The sequence below is a fragment of the Cebus imitator genome, unplaced genomic scaffold (genome assembly GCF_001604975.1).
Source record: "Cebus imitator isolate Cc_AM_T3 unplaced genomic scaffold, Cebus_imitator-1.0 Scaffold250, whole genome shotgun sequence".
NCBI lineage: Eukaryota > Metazoa > Chordata > Mammalia > Primates > Cebidae > Cebus > Cebus imitator.
In genome coordinates, this window is record NW_016107565.1 from 3,250,760 (window position 1) to 3,266,975 (window position 16,216).

General features: G+C 42.9%; 1 long non-coding RNA gene across 1 annotated transcript in view; it reads right to left on the reverse strand.

Annotated features, from left to right (window-relative positions):
- The window catches only part of LOC108282756, a 227,194-nt gene extending 211,521 nt beyond the window's left edge, over positions 1-15,673 (reverse strand). The window contains exons 1-2 of the long non-coding RNA XR_001816572.2: positions 15,489-15,673; positions 14,860-14,919 (exon numbers count right to left, since the gene is read on the reverse strand). This is a non-coding gene — a long non-coding RNA (uncharacterized LOC108282756). The remainder of the gene's footprint in view (positions 1-14,859; positions 14,920-15,488) is intronic.
- Between the last annotated feature and the right edge of the window lie 543 nt (positions 15,674-16,216).

Below are 16,216 nucleotides of genomic sequence, written 5' to 3' on the forward strand. Positions count from 1 at the left end.
CACTATAGCAAAGATATGGGATCAAGTTAGGAACTCACAAACAATGACTTGTATAAAGGAAATGTGTGGCCAGGCATGGTGGCTCATGCCTGTAATCCTAGCACTTTGGGAAGTCAAGGTGATTGTATCACCTGAGGTCAGGAGTTCAGACCAGCCTGGCCAACATGGTGAAACCTGGTCTCTATTAAAAATACAAAAATTAGCTTGGTGTGGTAGCACATGCCTGTAATCCCAGTTACTTGGGAGTCTGAGGCAGGAGAATCACTTGAACCCGGGAGGCAGAGGTTGCAGTGAACTGAGCTCATGCCACTGCACTCCAACCTGGGCAACAAGAGTGAGACTCCGTCTCAANAAAAAAAAAAAAAAAAAAAAAGGGATACATATACCCCCCCACAGGATACTACACAGCCATGAAAAAGAATAAAATAAGGTCCAGCCAACTTTCTAAAGATCCACTGAAATAACAATAATGGTTAAACTAAACATCCCCCTGAGAGGAAAGCATTTTGCAGTTTACATTGTATTTTGACTTCTATTAACTTGTTTGAGCCTCATAATACTCTGAGCAGGCAGATGTATTACTTCCACCCCTGTTTTCCAGCTGAGGAAACAGGTTCAGCGGGTAAAGTGACCTGCTTAGATTGTTATTGGTGAATTCTGGTTTTCTCTGTCCAAATACAATGCATTTCTCACTTCACCAAAACTCTTAAAGTGAGGTTTATTAGAATTCGATTTATGGGTTCAGGATATCCTTGAGTTTGTTGAACTCATGCGCAAATGTTTTATGTGTTGATGCAGGGGCATTTTTTTCCTGGGCAACAAGTTCAACATCTTTACGACTCTCGGGTGAAACAAAAACCCTAAAAGTTAAGACCACTAGGGCTACTGTACTCTCTGAGGGCACAGGGTATTTACCTTGTGGTCCAGAGAGGATAGACATTTTTGTTCATCTACCCATTGTTTCAAGGAAGACGGGTACAGACTGAGTGCCATTAGGTCTCCAAGTTCATGTCTTCCCATTCCTATCTATCACCCTCCAATGGCAGCCTATGCCAGATCAACTCAGAAGTCCAGTCTTCTGTAGCTAGGGCTGTCTCTTATCTGGTCACAGACAGAGGGGCCCTCCCTCCCCACCACAGGCCACAGGAGTTCATGATCAGCAGCCAGACCTTGGAGCACAAGGCCACCTCCTGTGCTGGACCAGGGCTAAGGGGAAGCAAGAGAAATAAGTTACCAAGTACAGGGTCTGATTCTCTCTTCAATAATCTGGGTATTTTTCACATCAATTTCAAGGGTTTTTAAATGTTAAATTACATATTATTTATCTTAATGACTGAGGTTTTTGTGGTACCCCCTTAAATTCTGCTCCTGAAGTGAGTGCCTCACTTGCTTCTCCCTAGCTAGAGTTCAGAGAATGCTGCATCTTTTGAGGAGTTCAGCCCTGTCCAGACTTTTTTTTGTTTTGGGATTTTTTGAGATAGGATCTCTTTCTGTCACCCAGGCTGGAGTGCAGTGAGGTGACCATGACTCAACCTCGTGGGCTGCAACCACAACCTCGTAGGCTCAGACAATCCTCCCACCGCAGTCCCCTGAGTAGCCGAGGCCACAGGCCCACACCAACATGCCTGGCTAATTTTTGTATATTTTGTAGAGATGGGTTTTCGCCGTGTTGCCCAGGCTGGTCTCAAACTCCTGGGCTCAAGTGATCCGCCAGCCTCAGCTTCCCAAAGCATTGGGATTGCAGGTGTGTCTAGACTCTTAAGTATACTATGCTCACCTGCTGGTCATGCAATGTCACCCAGAGGACCTTAGTTCTCTGGCTCAACCCCCTTATTTTAAAGCACATGGTATGGATGAAACAAAATAATCTCTAGGGTAAGACAGAAACAGGTTTGTATCTTGGCTGTCCTATGAAACCTTGAGGGAAGTCCGTTAACTTATTTGAGGCTCTGTTTTCTTTTCTGTAAAACATAGACAACACTAGTATCAACTGTTGTGCCAATCAAATGGTATAATTTCCAGATCATTAAAATAATCCAAGTATGTGTCGGAATGTCCCCAGTGCTCTGCTGGAATTTTGCTTAAGAAGGTGAGCAATGAGGATGAGTCATTTGGGGACCCAAAGCCTCCATAATGGTTCATGAGCTCTAGCTTTGAAACCATGCAGCCCTGGGTTTAAGATCTTGGCACTCTTGCTTGCTCTGAGATCTTGGACAGCCTCTCTGAGCCTCACCATTGGTGTTTATAGGTGAAAATAATGCCTGCCATTTAAAATTGTTGTGAGGATGAAACATAGTCAAGGTACCTGTGCCTAATACGTACAAGTGTTCAATAAACATCAATATTAAAATACTAAATATTATTAAAGGTGAAGAAACGGAAGCAAGAAACTGAGAGTGACATGTTTGAGAACACACAGCATGTTGGCAGCAGCACTGAAACTGAAATACAGATCCCTGGGCTGAATTCAGTGGATTCTGACCCCACTGAACTACCTTCCTCTGACTCACATAAGGTAGACCTACAGATTGGAAGTATTTGAGCAGCAAGAAAACTAGAGCCCGATACCTGCATTTGGTAGCACCAGGTGAAACCAGGTAACCTTAACTCAAGACTTGGCTCTCTTGCCCTTTCTCCCATCAGAAGAGCTGTCCAGCCATGCTGACGCTGAATTTCCCAACTTAGAGTAAGGCTGCTGACCACGGCTGGTGGGGGGAGGCTGGCTGCATGGCTGTGTCTGTGTGTGCAAGTGGGCTGTGTGTCTGACCCAAAGCTAGTTATAAACTGCCTCTTACTAGGGCCTTTTACAGCAGACTCCTGCATTTCCCAGAATAATCTTGCTCATTATGATGCCGGCAGACTTTTCAAGCCAGCTCATTTTTCTTCCCTTTGTCTCAAATTCCAATACCCTGCCCTTTTCACAAGATTTCCGAGAGAGCAGTTCACAGAGCCCATTTTGTGGGGAGAGAGGGGGGTGGAAATGTCCCCAGAGGGTGAGCAGTATCTCAGCCTTAGTTTAAAAAAAGAAAAAAAAAAAAGATAAAGGAAAGAGCTTTGTCTGCTAAATCTCCCCATTTTGGAATCAAATGTTGTTTAAAATTCAGGACAAATTCTCGGCTCTCTTGCTGACAAATTCCACAGAGGCACAGAGGAGAGGCGAGAGGGAGGTGAGAGCGGCAACGTGGGAGGTGCCTAAGCCGTCTTCATTAAAAGGCTAACGAGTGAGTGCCTACTGTGTACCAGACCCTGTACTAGATTCTGTGGATACCATGGCAAGCCAAACAGACCCTTTCTCTCTCCTGGGATTTAAAGTCTAGAAAAGGAGACAGACATGACCAAATAACCAAGCACATGCAGAATTATGACCAGAGCACCTGCTTCAGAGGGAGAATACATGCTATAGAAAAGCATGTAACTGAGGCGTGACCTATGTGGGAGTCAGAGGATACTCCCCAAGGAGGTGACATTAGTTCTGAAAACTGAAGGATGATGAATAGGGGTCAAACGGGTGAGGATGGAGAAAAGCCTTCTAGGAAAAAGCAGCAGCATGAAAAAAAATCTCTGGAGCCAGAAAGGGCACAAGCACTTCAAGAGCTGGAAGGACACCAGAATTTCTGGACCCCAGAGAGCAAGAAGGTGGGCTGGGGCATAGGGTAAGGGAACAAGCTTGATGATTCAGGCATGGGGAGATCATGCAGGCTTACTGCCACTATAAGTCCATTGAGTTTTTTTATTTTTTATTTTTATTTTTATTTTTTGAGATGGAGTTTCACTCTTATTGCCCAGGCAATCTTGTGATCTTGGCTCACTGTAATCTCTGCCTCCCGGGTTAAAGGGATTCTCCTGCCTCAGCCTCCCAAGTAGCTGGGATTATAGGCATGCACCACCACACCCAGCTAGTTTTGTATTTTTAGTAGAGAGGGCGTTTCTCCATGTTGATCATGCTGGTCTAGAACTCCTAACCTCAGGTGTTCCACCCACCGCAGCCTCCCCAAGTGCTGAGATTACAGGCATGAGCCACTGCACCCGGCCCATTGGTCTTTATCTTTAGAACAAAGGTGGCCATTGAGGGATTTCAAGCAGAGGAATGACATGCAAGGCTTATGATTTGCAAAGGCTACTCTAACCACTGAGCTGAGAACAGGCTGGGTCAAAGCAGGGGAAGAAATAAGGAGCTAGACAAAATAACATGGCAGGTTGGGCTCCAGGGGAGGTGTTGGGGACAACAGAGAGAAGTGACAGGTTTTAGGAAATATCCTTGGTAATGTCATCAATAGGATTGCAAAAACGGGCCCAAATCCTTCCTCCCCCTCACCATCCCCATATCTGTACTCATGAGTAGTCCCCTGTCACACTGATTCTGAGCACGGCCATGAGGTTTTCCTTGGCCAATAGGACAATAGCAGACATGATGCTAACAAGGACTTGGACAGTGTTTGCATATTGGAACTTGCTTTTTCTTGCTGCTTTTGGGACAGTGGGATCACTGTCTGAAGAAACCCAGGCTAGCCTGCTGGAGGATGAGAGACACATGACCCAGTCAGCCTGACTCCCCAGACAACACTGTGCAAATTGTCAGGCATGTGTGATGCCATCCTGGCTCATTCAGCTGCCAGCCAACTGGCCAGCCAACCAGGTATGCGTAAGTAGGCCCAGCAGAACCCCTAGACCGGAAGTTCTCGGCCAACCCACAAAACTGTGAGCTAAATAAATGGATGTCATTTAAATCATTAAATTCTGGGGATGGCTTGGCCAACTGATATGTGCCTATTGTGTCCATTTTCATTCAACAGATCATAAGTTTGAGGAGTAGGACCTTATCTGTCTTGTTGACCACCACTATATTCCCAGGGCCAGGTAAATACTAGCCACTTAATGAATATGTGTTGAATGTGTGAATAAATACATGAATGAATGACTATTATCCATTTGATTACCTCTGGGGAAAACTTTCTGCACCAGTCCAGGCTTTTTCCCCCTCTCCACCAGCATTTGAGAGGTACACACTTCTGGGTAGAAACCAAATTTACATTCAGTCCTTATAGATGGCTACCATGTACTAGGTTGGCACTCTCATTTGCTTGCTATGAGATCTTGAACAGCCTCTCTGAGCCTTACTATTGGTGTTTATAAGTGAACATAATAATGCCTACCATTTAAAATTGTTGTGAGGATGAAACATAGTCAAGTTACCCATGCCTAGTATGCACACATACAAGTGTTCAATAAACATATTAAAATACTAAATATTATTAAATATCACCCCAATCGGCAGTCAACACCGGCCAACTTGATGAGATAATGACTCATATTAAACGTGGAGGACAAAGGGGAAAAGGCACATTCCCTACCTTGAAAGTGTTCACTGCCTGGCAGAAGAGATGAACACAGAGAGTAACAACAGCCTCTCCTCCTTATTGTGCATTTACTATGTTCCAGGCACTTGACACAGAATGTTTTCCTTTATCCTCACAACAACCATAGGAGGAAGATACAGTTAAAACTGTAAATTAAAGTGCCCCCTTTGTATGGATGAGAAAACTGAGGCAGAGAGAAGTTAAATGACTTACCTAAGGGGACAGAGCCACTCAAACCCAGCCTAACCACTTTGCTGCTTATGATATTAGTACCACAGAATTGTACAAAGAGGGTATTCATTCTGCCTGGGGTGGAAGAGCAAGAACAGCAGAGTGTTAGAAAGGGTTCTGCAGATAAGCTGATTCTAGAAGAACGAACAAGGATTTCCCATATGTGCAAAGCCAAGAATAGCATTCCAGACTGGAAACATAGCAGGAACAAGAGCTGGAGGCATGGAGTGTGTGGTCTGCCTAGGAACACTAAGCATCAAGAATGACCATAAGGAAGAACATATGGGGATAATGGTGGGATCAGTGCAGGTGGGGTCATAGGAGATAATGAAGGCCAAAAGGAGCGGCCATGCCACCTCCCAGGACCCCTCTGCTACTCATCTCTGCAGAGGTGAACTCTCAGCTGCTCCTGATAGAGTAATATCACCCTAGATGGAGTTATGACCTGGATTCCTATCCCAGCTTTGATTCCTTGCTATAGGGTTTGGGGAAGTTAGATCACATGCGTTCTCTGGGCCTCAGTTTCTACCTCTAGAAACTGAAAACGTAGGATAAGATCAAAGGACTTTCTATATATTGAGTACCTATCAGACACTAAGAGGTATTTACCTCATTGATTTAGCCTGAGGATCAAATAGGTTAATGCACATAAAGTGAGTAGCCTGGTGCTTGCACATAGTCAGTGCTCAAAAGCTCTAGTTATGCCTATTGCTGGTGTCATTTCCATTGATTGCTAGAGTAATCCTATGGGTTATAGTGAGTATCAATGACTCTGCCTGGATTAAAATCCCAGCTCTGCCACTCATTTGCTGTGTGGCATTAAGCAAGTTAATTAACCACTCTGGATCTCAGTTTCCTTGTCCCTAAGCTGGAGTTCCTACTGGTGCCTATTTCCTGGAGTTGCTATAAGGGTAAAAATAAATGATGTATATAAAACATTTAACTGCTATAACCAGGCACCTACTATGTATCTAAAAAATGTTAGCTGCCACTAGACATCCCATTTTGCAGATAACAAAGTCAAGGCTCAGATTGGTGATAAAACTTGCTCCAGTTAACATATCTAATCAATGATAATGCTGTGGCTTAAGCCAGGAAAATTCTATTTCCCTATCCTGTGCTCTTAATGGTGCTCCAGATGCCTCTGAAATGCCTTCCAGTAGCTATAATCCTGCTAAGAGCATTATTGCTTCTGTCTAAAGTCATTGAAAAACTCTAAAATAAAGAATGGCTTTTCCAGAAAAACTTTTAAATCCCCAGAGAGGTTGGAATTAATGTATGTTCCTGATATACAAGCATACCACATTCCAAGTTGGTTTTACGAGGGGAAGCTCTAAACTTCTATGATTCGAAGGTGGTAAATGATAATGATAAGGTATTAAACTTTGTGGGGGAGTGACAGGCCTCAAATCCTCTCTGCAATGAGGCAAAGTGTAAATAAGTGAATACCTAAGAAAGGGTACCCGGGAGCAGGCAGCCTTAGCCTGGGAGGAAGAGCAGTGGTTCCCATCCCAGCTGTCACCAATCCACTTTGTGCCTCAAACAGAACACTTAACCCTTTCTGTACCCACGTTTACCGATCAATACAGGGCCCCATACTTTATGATCCAAACTGCAATACTACTGAAAGTGAAAAGGGGTATTATGAATTAAGGAGACACCAGGACCACAGATGTAAACTTTGTCCCAGGAGCCCTGAGACACGGAACCCTACCTATCAGCAAAATGCTAAGACCACATCATTATTTGTAAGGGCCTTTTATACTCTGTGTTTAACAACAAGATCTGTTGCTGAGAGCTGATCCTGATCAGGTATTGGAGAAGTTTAGGCATGCTAGAACCTCATGAAGAACATATGCAATTAAAGGGAGTGGATCAGGGAGAAAGCTGGGACACTTTTAGGGGCAGGAAACATTTATCTGTTACCTGTGATAGATTAATGAAAACAAAAGTGAGAAATATTAAGTGATAGTTCCTTGTACCTCCAAGGTACTTCATGAACTGATTATGGGGCCCACCTGCCTCTTCAACCCACCCACCAAGCAAGTAAAACAGAACAAAAGCCGAACTATGTCTGTATCAGAAGAGAAACTCACTGCCTTGCCCTCTTGCCATCCCATGTCTGAAGTGTCCTCACTTAGCTAACCTCATCATCTTTGATGCCCTGTATTTACCTTCCAGACATTCCTTGGCCCACTGATCTACCAGATATGACTTGAATCCTAATCCTGAGTTACCCCAATTGGCAGTCAACACAGGCCAAATTGATGAGATAATGACTCAGCTGTCTTGGCTCTTAGAATCTGGTTGCAGGGAAAATCCTGGAAAGAACTACTTCCAAACTTACCTGCCATCTGTTTTACTTGAACGTGGGATGCTTCCTGAGAACCAATGGCTTCTGGTGACTCTAATTACCAAGACAGTTTGGAGGTTGGTCACCTAGGAGATCTGTTCTTTGGGATATTCTCCTCCACTATGGTACAAGAAGCCCCTTGTACTTGGCACTAACTTGGAAGAATGGGGAGCTCTCAACCAGAAACACTTCATCTCTTGCTATGCTTCTGCTCCACAATGTGATGGAATCATTCTTTAATATAGCTGCATTTCTACCCCACATCAGAGATGATTGAAAGCAGGGGAAAATGTTCGTATGAAAAATGGGGGGTTTTCAGTCAAGCAAATAGAAATCAGAAGAGTGATTTGATTAGAGTAGCAGCTTGGTCTAGTGAATAGAGCAATGAATTTTGAGGCAGGGCCCCAGACTGCATAAGACGTGTAAGGTATCAAACCTCTCTGAGTGTTTCGCTCCTAATCTATCTCACTAGACTTCTGGGTGGCTCAACAGGATAATGGGCATGAAGTGCTCAGAAACTCCAAAGTGCCAGTTCATATGTAAATGATGAGTATCTTTTAGGATGTGAAATGTTTTTAAGAGAAGGTTGTCACTGATCAATTATTCTCTTTGCTCATATAGGACTGACAAGGCTCCTCAATTCCAGATTCTGCATACATTGACAGTTTTGGATTGTATTTATTTACAGTATAGAATAATCCTACAGCAATTCTACCTCCCTCAAAAATAAAGGGCTGATTCCCTGGGGATTGAGGGATAGTGAAGTCTCAAACATCAATTGGGGGACCAATGTAGAAGAGGTGAAGTATGGAAGGAACAGTCAAGGTCTTTTTGATGTTCTGAGTACAGAGCTGACATTCATACCCTTGTGACATAATAAAAAAAAAAAATGATGAGGATGATGAGGAAGTAGAACATTTGGTTTTTCTTTTGCTCACTTTCCTTAACTGAAACAGGAGTAACAGTTAACTCTTCTCCTGTGCTTCTTGAGGGCAAAATCTGCACCCAGTTCATCTCTTTGTAGGGTTAGTAAATATTTAATTAATAAATGATTCATTAACTAGAAACCATTTGAATCATATGAAGAAGTTATGAATAATCTAGGCCCCTAAAGGCATTTCGGGTGGTGAAATGGAGGTGACTCTTGACCCCTTACACTGCAAGAGAAGCCATCCTTATTACATCCAACCCTGATCAACAGAAAGTATATAGAGTCTGCCTTCCCTTCTCCCATTCCTCTTCTCCAGGTGCCCAGATGGGTGCTGCAGCTGTCTGCATTTCCAGAACTGCAAGCAGGAAGGCAATAAATTAGCTCTCTTTGGTTGCCCCCTCTGGGTGGGGATGGTCTATGGAGTTATTTTGAGTGGCATCAACTTGCGAGAGAAGTTATGTTCTCCCTGCAGAAGTCAGACTTATCCAGCTCTTACCATCTGCCTTTGATTAGCTCTCTCTCTCTCTCTCTCTCTTCCACCTTCAGGCTGTGTGTCTTTGGAAAAGTCACTTTGCCTCTCTAAACCTAGCTACTTCTCCAGTAAAATCGGGATCCTAATTCCCATCCTGGAAGGCTTCTGTGAGCAATGCATGAAAGATGCCTTGCTTCATACCTGGTACATTTTAAAGGCACAATATAATGTAGCTGTTACTATTTTCTCAATTTAGTAGCTGATGAAAAGGAGGTTAAGGGATTAGGTAAGATAATGTATGTAAAGTACTTCACATAGTGTCTGGCACCTAATGAGCACTCTGTACATAGTGACTATTATTAGTGGAGATAAAGATGTGTATATTACAAAAATAATAATGCAAAGGAAAAATGGATGAAACAGAAGAATACAAAAAGTGCTCAGCTACATCAAAGGAGAAAGACAGCTGCTTCTAGCTAGGGAAACAGGGTCAGTTTCCCCAGCTTCACTGATGATGAGAATCACTCAAGAGGCTTGTTAATACAAATTCATCAACCATAACCCACATTCTATCTCTAAGAAAGGGGCCAGGGAAGGAGCTGGGGAAGCTGCATGTTTAACAAGCACCCCAGGATTCATATCATGAAGGAAATTTGGAAAACTTCCAAATTCCCCAGAGTGAATGCCATCCAAGCTGGGACTTGGCTGCTAGGTGACAATAGTGATAGTAGTCTCCAGCTTCTTTGAGAGCCAGACGATGTACATGCACTTCACATCAATCATCATAAACTTCTCCATAAGATAAGTATCAGTAGACCCATTTTGCAGATGAGGAAACTGGCATTCAGGGAGTTGAAAGGCATTGCACTCTGGAAAGTTTCAGAGCCAGGATTCAAATTCACTCTTGTCTAATCACAAAGCCCGTGGGCTTTTCTTTAGGCAACACTCTTGAGACATTTCAGTGTGGAAACAGCATGAGTAAAAGCCTGGAGGAAGAAAAGCCAATGCTAAAAGAAACAGTAATAACAGTAGTGTAATAGCAGTATAGCCAGGGCACAGAGTAAGTAAAAGGCAGTCATGAGAGGAAAGGTAGGTAGGGCTGTATCAGTTGCATTCAGGTTAAGCTACTGTTACAAAGAGACTTCCAAAATGCAGGCTTACATAAGGGAGCAGTTTGTTCCTTCCACACAGTAGTAATCTGTGGTGAGTGTCCCAGGATTTCAGCAGGCAGGGGAAGGAGCAGCTCTGATATACATGGTCACCTAGTGACTCAGGCTTCCAGATCAGCCCTACAGTCAACATGGGGCTTCCATCCCTACTCCAAGGCAGCTGTCCCAATTGTTGCCATATCTAAGCCAGAGAATAATAAGGACCCAGAGTCCAGAGCAGGAAGGTTTGCCTTTTAGGAAATGGACTTGAATCTTCTAGAAATGAGAAAGACACTCACCTTCCTTTCATGTACCCTCCATTGACCTGAACCGAGTCATATGTCCACACCTAGCTGCAAGGGAAGCTGGGAAACATAGTGATTGCTTAGGCGGCCATGTACCCAACCAAACTTGGCAGGAAGGGTTGTTGCGTTATTAAAAGAGGAGAATGGATACTGGGGATCTCTGTTATGGGGCCATGTAGGGTGAGAACATACCAGAAGCAAAAGCTTACATAGTGTTTTGGCTATCCCAGGCACTTTCTAAATATTTTATCTGTATTAACTCAGTTAATCCTTACAAGTAATTTGAATGCCAGAAGTGAGGGCATCCTCAAAGAATAAAGTCTTTAATTGGATTACAGTAAGTATTGAGGGGTTTTGAATAAGAGGGTTGCAATTGGTAGCTCTTCATTACATGTTCTTCATCTACCAAAGGGTACATAGCAGCAGAAGCAATGAAAAGGACCTAGGCCTAAAAAGTTGTAAGCCATCCCTGTGGCTCCCTCACTCTGGGGTCATCAGTCACAGATCTCTTTATCTCTTTATAAAATGATGGTGGTGGAATGGTTGCTGCCTGAGGTATCCCTCACTCTGCAATTCTGTGCCCTTGCCAGATGCCCTCTTGTGAGCCCAGAACCACAGAGGACCCTAGAAAGGAGAAGAAATATAGGTATAGAGACACAACAAATTCCCACAGGACAGCTACAGAGTAAGAAAAGTCTGTCTCGAGGAGAGTGGTAAATGGCATTCGCTAATCCTCTATCTTTAAAGCGTCAGTAAACACTGCCACTAGTCTTCTGACAGGGAGAAAGCTTGGGAGTCATCCTCAATACCTTCTTCTCCCTCATCGCCACCTCAGTGTCTATTCCAATAGTGCCAATTTTATCTCCTAAATATATGCTGAAGCCATCCCTTTCTTTCTAGCTTTACCATTATGGCCATAGGTGGAACCATTTTTCTTTCCCCTGGACTACCACAATTACCTCCCACGATCTCCATCTTCCCCACTTGCTCTGAGCCAATCTTCTCAGCCGCAAAAGAGATCCTGGTATAAAACAAATATAAGCTTGCCATTTCCCTGCTTAAAACCCATCCAATGTGTCCCACTGCTCTTAATGAAAAGGCCAAAATCCTGCAATGTCTTGCAAAGTGCTGCCTGATCCAGCCCCCATCTATCTCTCCAGCCTCTACCTCTCCAGCCTTATTCCATACAACTTTTTTCCTTCATCACAGGCTCTACCCATCCTCGCCCTTTTTATTAATGAGCCATACTCCCTTTTGCCTCATGAAGACTTCTGTATATCTTGTTTGCTCTGCCCAGAATGAGTCCCTACCCCTTTCGTGTCTCAGCACCACTGCTGCTGCTTCAAGAAAACCTTTCTCAATTTCTCCCCCATCTACATCAGCCCCTCCTTATCTTAAATGCTACCAATTTATATATTTATTTGTGTGATTATATAATTACATCTGTCACACATTAAAAATTCTAAGCTCCAAAAGTACATGAATCTAATTTACTTTATTCATCATTGTCTTTGCCATGAATAGAAGTTGAATGAAATAATTCATGAGAGAGTGAATATCATTCCCCATCATCTATAGAATATAATTCTAAACTTCCTATCCTTTCCTTTAAAGCCCTGCTCAGTCTGGCTCCAGATGCACCTTCAGAAACATGAGCCTGGACATATAAATCCTGACCCGGTTCCTCTCACTTAATTCTCACAATGACCCAGTGAGGTAAATGTTGTCCCAATTTTCACAGATAAAGAAACTGAGACTTAGAGGGAAACTGAGACTCAGAGAAAAAGACAGTGATGTTCTCCAGCATCCAGTATGATGTCTATTTTTTTGTTGTTGTTTTTGAGACGAATCTTGCTCTGTCACCCAGGCTGGACTGCAGTGGTGTGATCTTGGCTCACTGCAGCTTCGACCTCCTGGGTTCAAGAGATTCTTCTGCCTCAGCCTTCAGAGTAGCTGGGATTACAAGCACCTGCAACCATGCACTGGCTACTTTTTGTATTTTTAATAGACACAAGGTTTCACCATGTTGGCCAAGCTGGTCTTGAACTCCTGACCTCAAGTGATCCACCTGCTTCGGCCTCCCAAGGTGCTGAGGTTACAGGCATGAGCCATTGTACACAGTCTGATGTCTATTTTTTAATAATCCTTATATCAATTTGTTTAGACGTCTTAATATTCTTAACTTCTCCAAGGTGGTCTTAGGGTAGTTGAAACTTGAGACAATGGGTATCTGCCTGTGTACAAGAGTTTCTAAGAAGTTGGAGTTCAACATAAAAGGGTCTGTGACAAATACATGAGCTGTGGAGCCGGTATCAAGAAAACAGGAAAGATAAGAATTAAATTTGATAGTAAGCAATCTATTGATGAACCTGGAAATCCCACATTTCTTAACTCTTGCATACCATCCTGGGGTGGGCAGACGTTGGTTTACCTCTTTTGAGGCAAAACCTATGAGTCTGAACCCTCTTGGATTTTTAGTATTGGACTTTTTTTGACCTACAGTATGTATGCACACACACACACACACGCATGTACACAAACACACACAATCTGAAGTTCTTCCCATGGCAATGGTGCCCACATACTCTTGCCAGACCACATTGCTTCTCGCTGAAGATCAGGATAGTACAGTGGATGACTAAGAGTACAGTGAATTTTCCACCAAAGCTATATTTGGATAAGATCTAATGTGATCAAAGAAACATATCTAGGTTTCTAAATCTTTGGATTATGCAGTAATTTAAACAGAAGTTTTGCTGTGACAAAATGCAGCATCATCTATCAAAGCTGGTTGGGAGGATTTTGTAAATGAAAGAGAAGAGAAATTGGTAACTCAGAAAAAGCAAAGAGAATAGAAATTGAAGCTCTTTGATTGGAGCAAGGTGAAAAAGGACCTCAGGAAGAATAATTAATTGGGAAACAGCAGCATTTGTTTGGGTATCTGAAAGGTTCCTGTGTACCTTGTCATTAAAATCAACCATGCCACCTCTGGTGCCACATGTCTATCACCAGAGGTAGTAGGCAAATGTGCACCTCTGATGTCTACATTTACCTCATTGCCCTTAACTAAAAGGAGTCAGGACAGCTCCCTAGAGGATAGCTTGTGCTGAATCCCGACACAGAGAAAACCAAGGTAAGCCTGGGACATCCTGTTATTTTCAGAACATTAGATATCAGGGATGGTAATCAAGGAAGCCAAGACCCAAACTTGAAGAAGTTGAAATGTAAAACAAAGAGCATAGTCAAATTGAAACAGCATAAAAAGCTGCAGGCCCATATTGATGATGATGAGAGCTAACGTTTACATGCCAGATCTTATTTAAAGCACTTTACAAATATTAAGTTTAGAATATACAACCACTTGCAAAAGTCTCCGTACTGTGAACAAACCCATTATATGTAAAAATAAGCTGAGATACACAAAAGCGAAGTAATACGTTCAAGGTTACCTAGAGGTCCAGGGCCAGGATCTGAACCCAGAAAGCCTGACTCTAGGCTCTTGTTTCTCAGTCACAGCCATGCTGCTGTGTAGAGTATAAAATGGCAACATTAAATGCCTAAAAAGGAGTTTTAATACTCACACGAACCTCCAATATTATTCATAGAAACACTGCATATTGATCAACCCAAAGCTTCTAATCACAGATAATAGAGAGTGGCAAGAAAGGACATAACTAGAGAATGACTTGCCACCTGTTATTCTTTTGATGTGATATATTGACCAATTCATGACCCTAGAGACAGATAAGGTTATAGATGGAGAAGGTAGGGCTTAAGAAGGTTGAAAGTATGCTACGAACTTGAATAGAGACTGTGTGTTAAGTGAGAGGTAAGAAACACCCAGGATGAGGCCTAAAAACCATGATGTCTAGCTCCTGAGTCACAGTGGAGAACATACCAGAATCAGAGGGCTCTTCTTACAATCACCCTGGGTTCTGACTTCAAGCCGACTTCAACTACTAACTTATTAGAGCTTTATGACCAACTTTCACGGGGAAGGGGGAGAGCGACATTATTCTACACCACTACAGAGTAGGTTTAAATCCTGGTTCCAAAATTTACCGACTTGGGAGATCTTGAGCAAGTAAGTCTCTTGACCAAACTGCACCTCAATGTCCTCATCTGTAAAATGGTAATAATAACAGAATGCACTGTAAAGGGCTATTGTGAAGATTAAAATTGGATGATACAGGTAAATCACCTGGCACAGGATCCGATACTTAATACTCAATGAAGATAATGAAATAATCTACAGCCTCTCTTTGTGGACAAGCCCAGTTGTACTAGCTACTCATGCCATGCAGAAGTTTTTCTGGGGCTGGAGAAAAGACATGTGAGGGAGTCAAACTAAAAACGAATGCATTTGCTGGAGTGTCATTGGTGGGTTCATCTCCTCCTCTTCATATTCTTAGGAATATGAGGAGGTCAAGGCCACAATTCACACTTGGATTAGATCCTACAGTTTATCTATCGTATCCCTATGAGGTATTAACAGATGAAGAAACTGAGGTTTGGAAATGGGGAACAACACCTCCCAGGTCACACAGTAGGTAAGTATCAGATCGTAGAGCCACAACCCAGGTGACCTGATGCTGAGGCCAGCACCATCTCGACAGCCTTTTAAGAGCCTTGGCTTCTCCTCTCTGCTTCCCTCCTCCCACAGCCAGAAAAACAGCAAGAACAAGCCCCACCTCAGCCATGCTAAATGCTGATTTTCTTCCTGTAGCAAGGATGAAACAATTTCCACAAAGGTCAAAGAGAGTCACATGACACTTTAGTTTTCTTTACATGATGATGTTTTTTAACCTGACAGTTGTAGAGTTCGTATATTGTGTTGATTTGTTGTTGTTGGAATTGCCACTCTTGTTGGAGCAGGGATCTGAGAGTTCACTTTTAAAAGCGGTTGTTAGCAAAGGATAAACACATGTATCTGTGTGCTGTTTGTCTCTTAAGGGTGTGTATGTCTTAGAGGTGTGTGTATGTTCTGTGCTTTGTATGTGTACTTTTAAAGATGTGTGTATTTTAGTGGAGTGTACATGTGTGTTTGCATGTTATACTTGTGTTTATATCTGTGCTAGGTGGACCTACATTTGTATACACACATCTCTGAATAGTACACGTGTAATATTACATGTGTCTATATGTATCTGTGCATTGTGGTTACTTGTGTACATGGTGCAAGAATGAATATTGTTTCTATGAGTGAGTTGTGTGCATGTGTGTGTTATATATGTGTGTCCATCTATTGCATGAGCTGGTTGTGTTTGGTGCATTTCATATGCCTTTGCAGTATAGGCGTGTCTCTGTTGTTGCTGGGTGTTGCATGGGGATGCACGGTGCATCTAGGAAGGGTGTGTTCTGCATAAGTGTATACTGTGTGCCTGTGTGTACTTATGTGTGTAGTCTGTGCCCTGTAGGG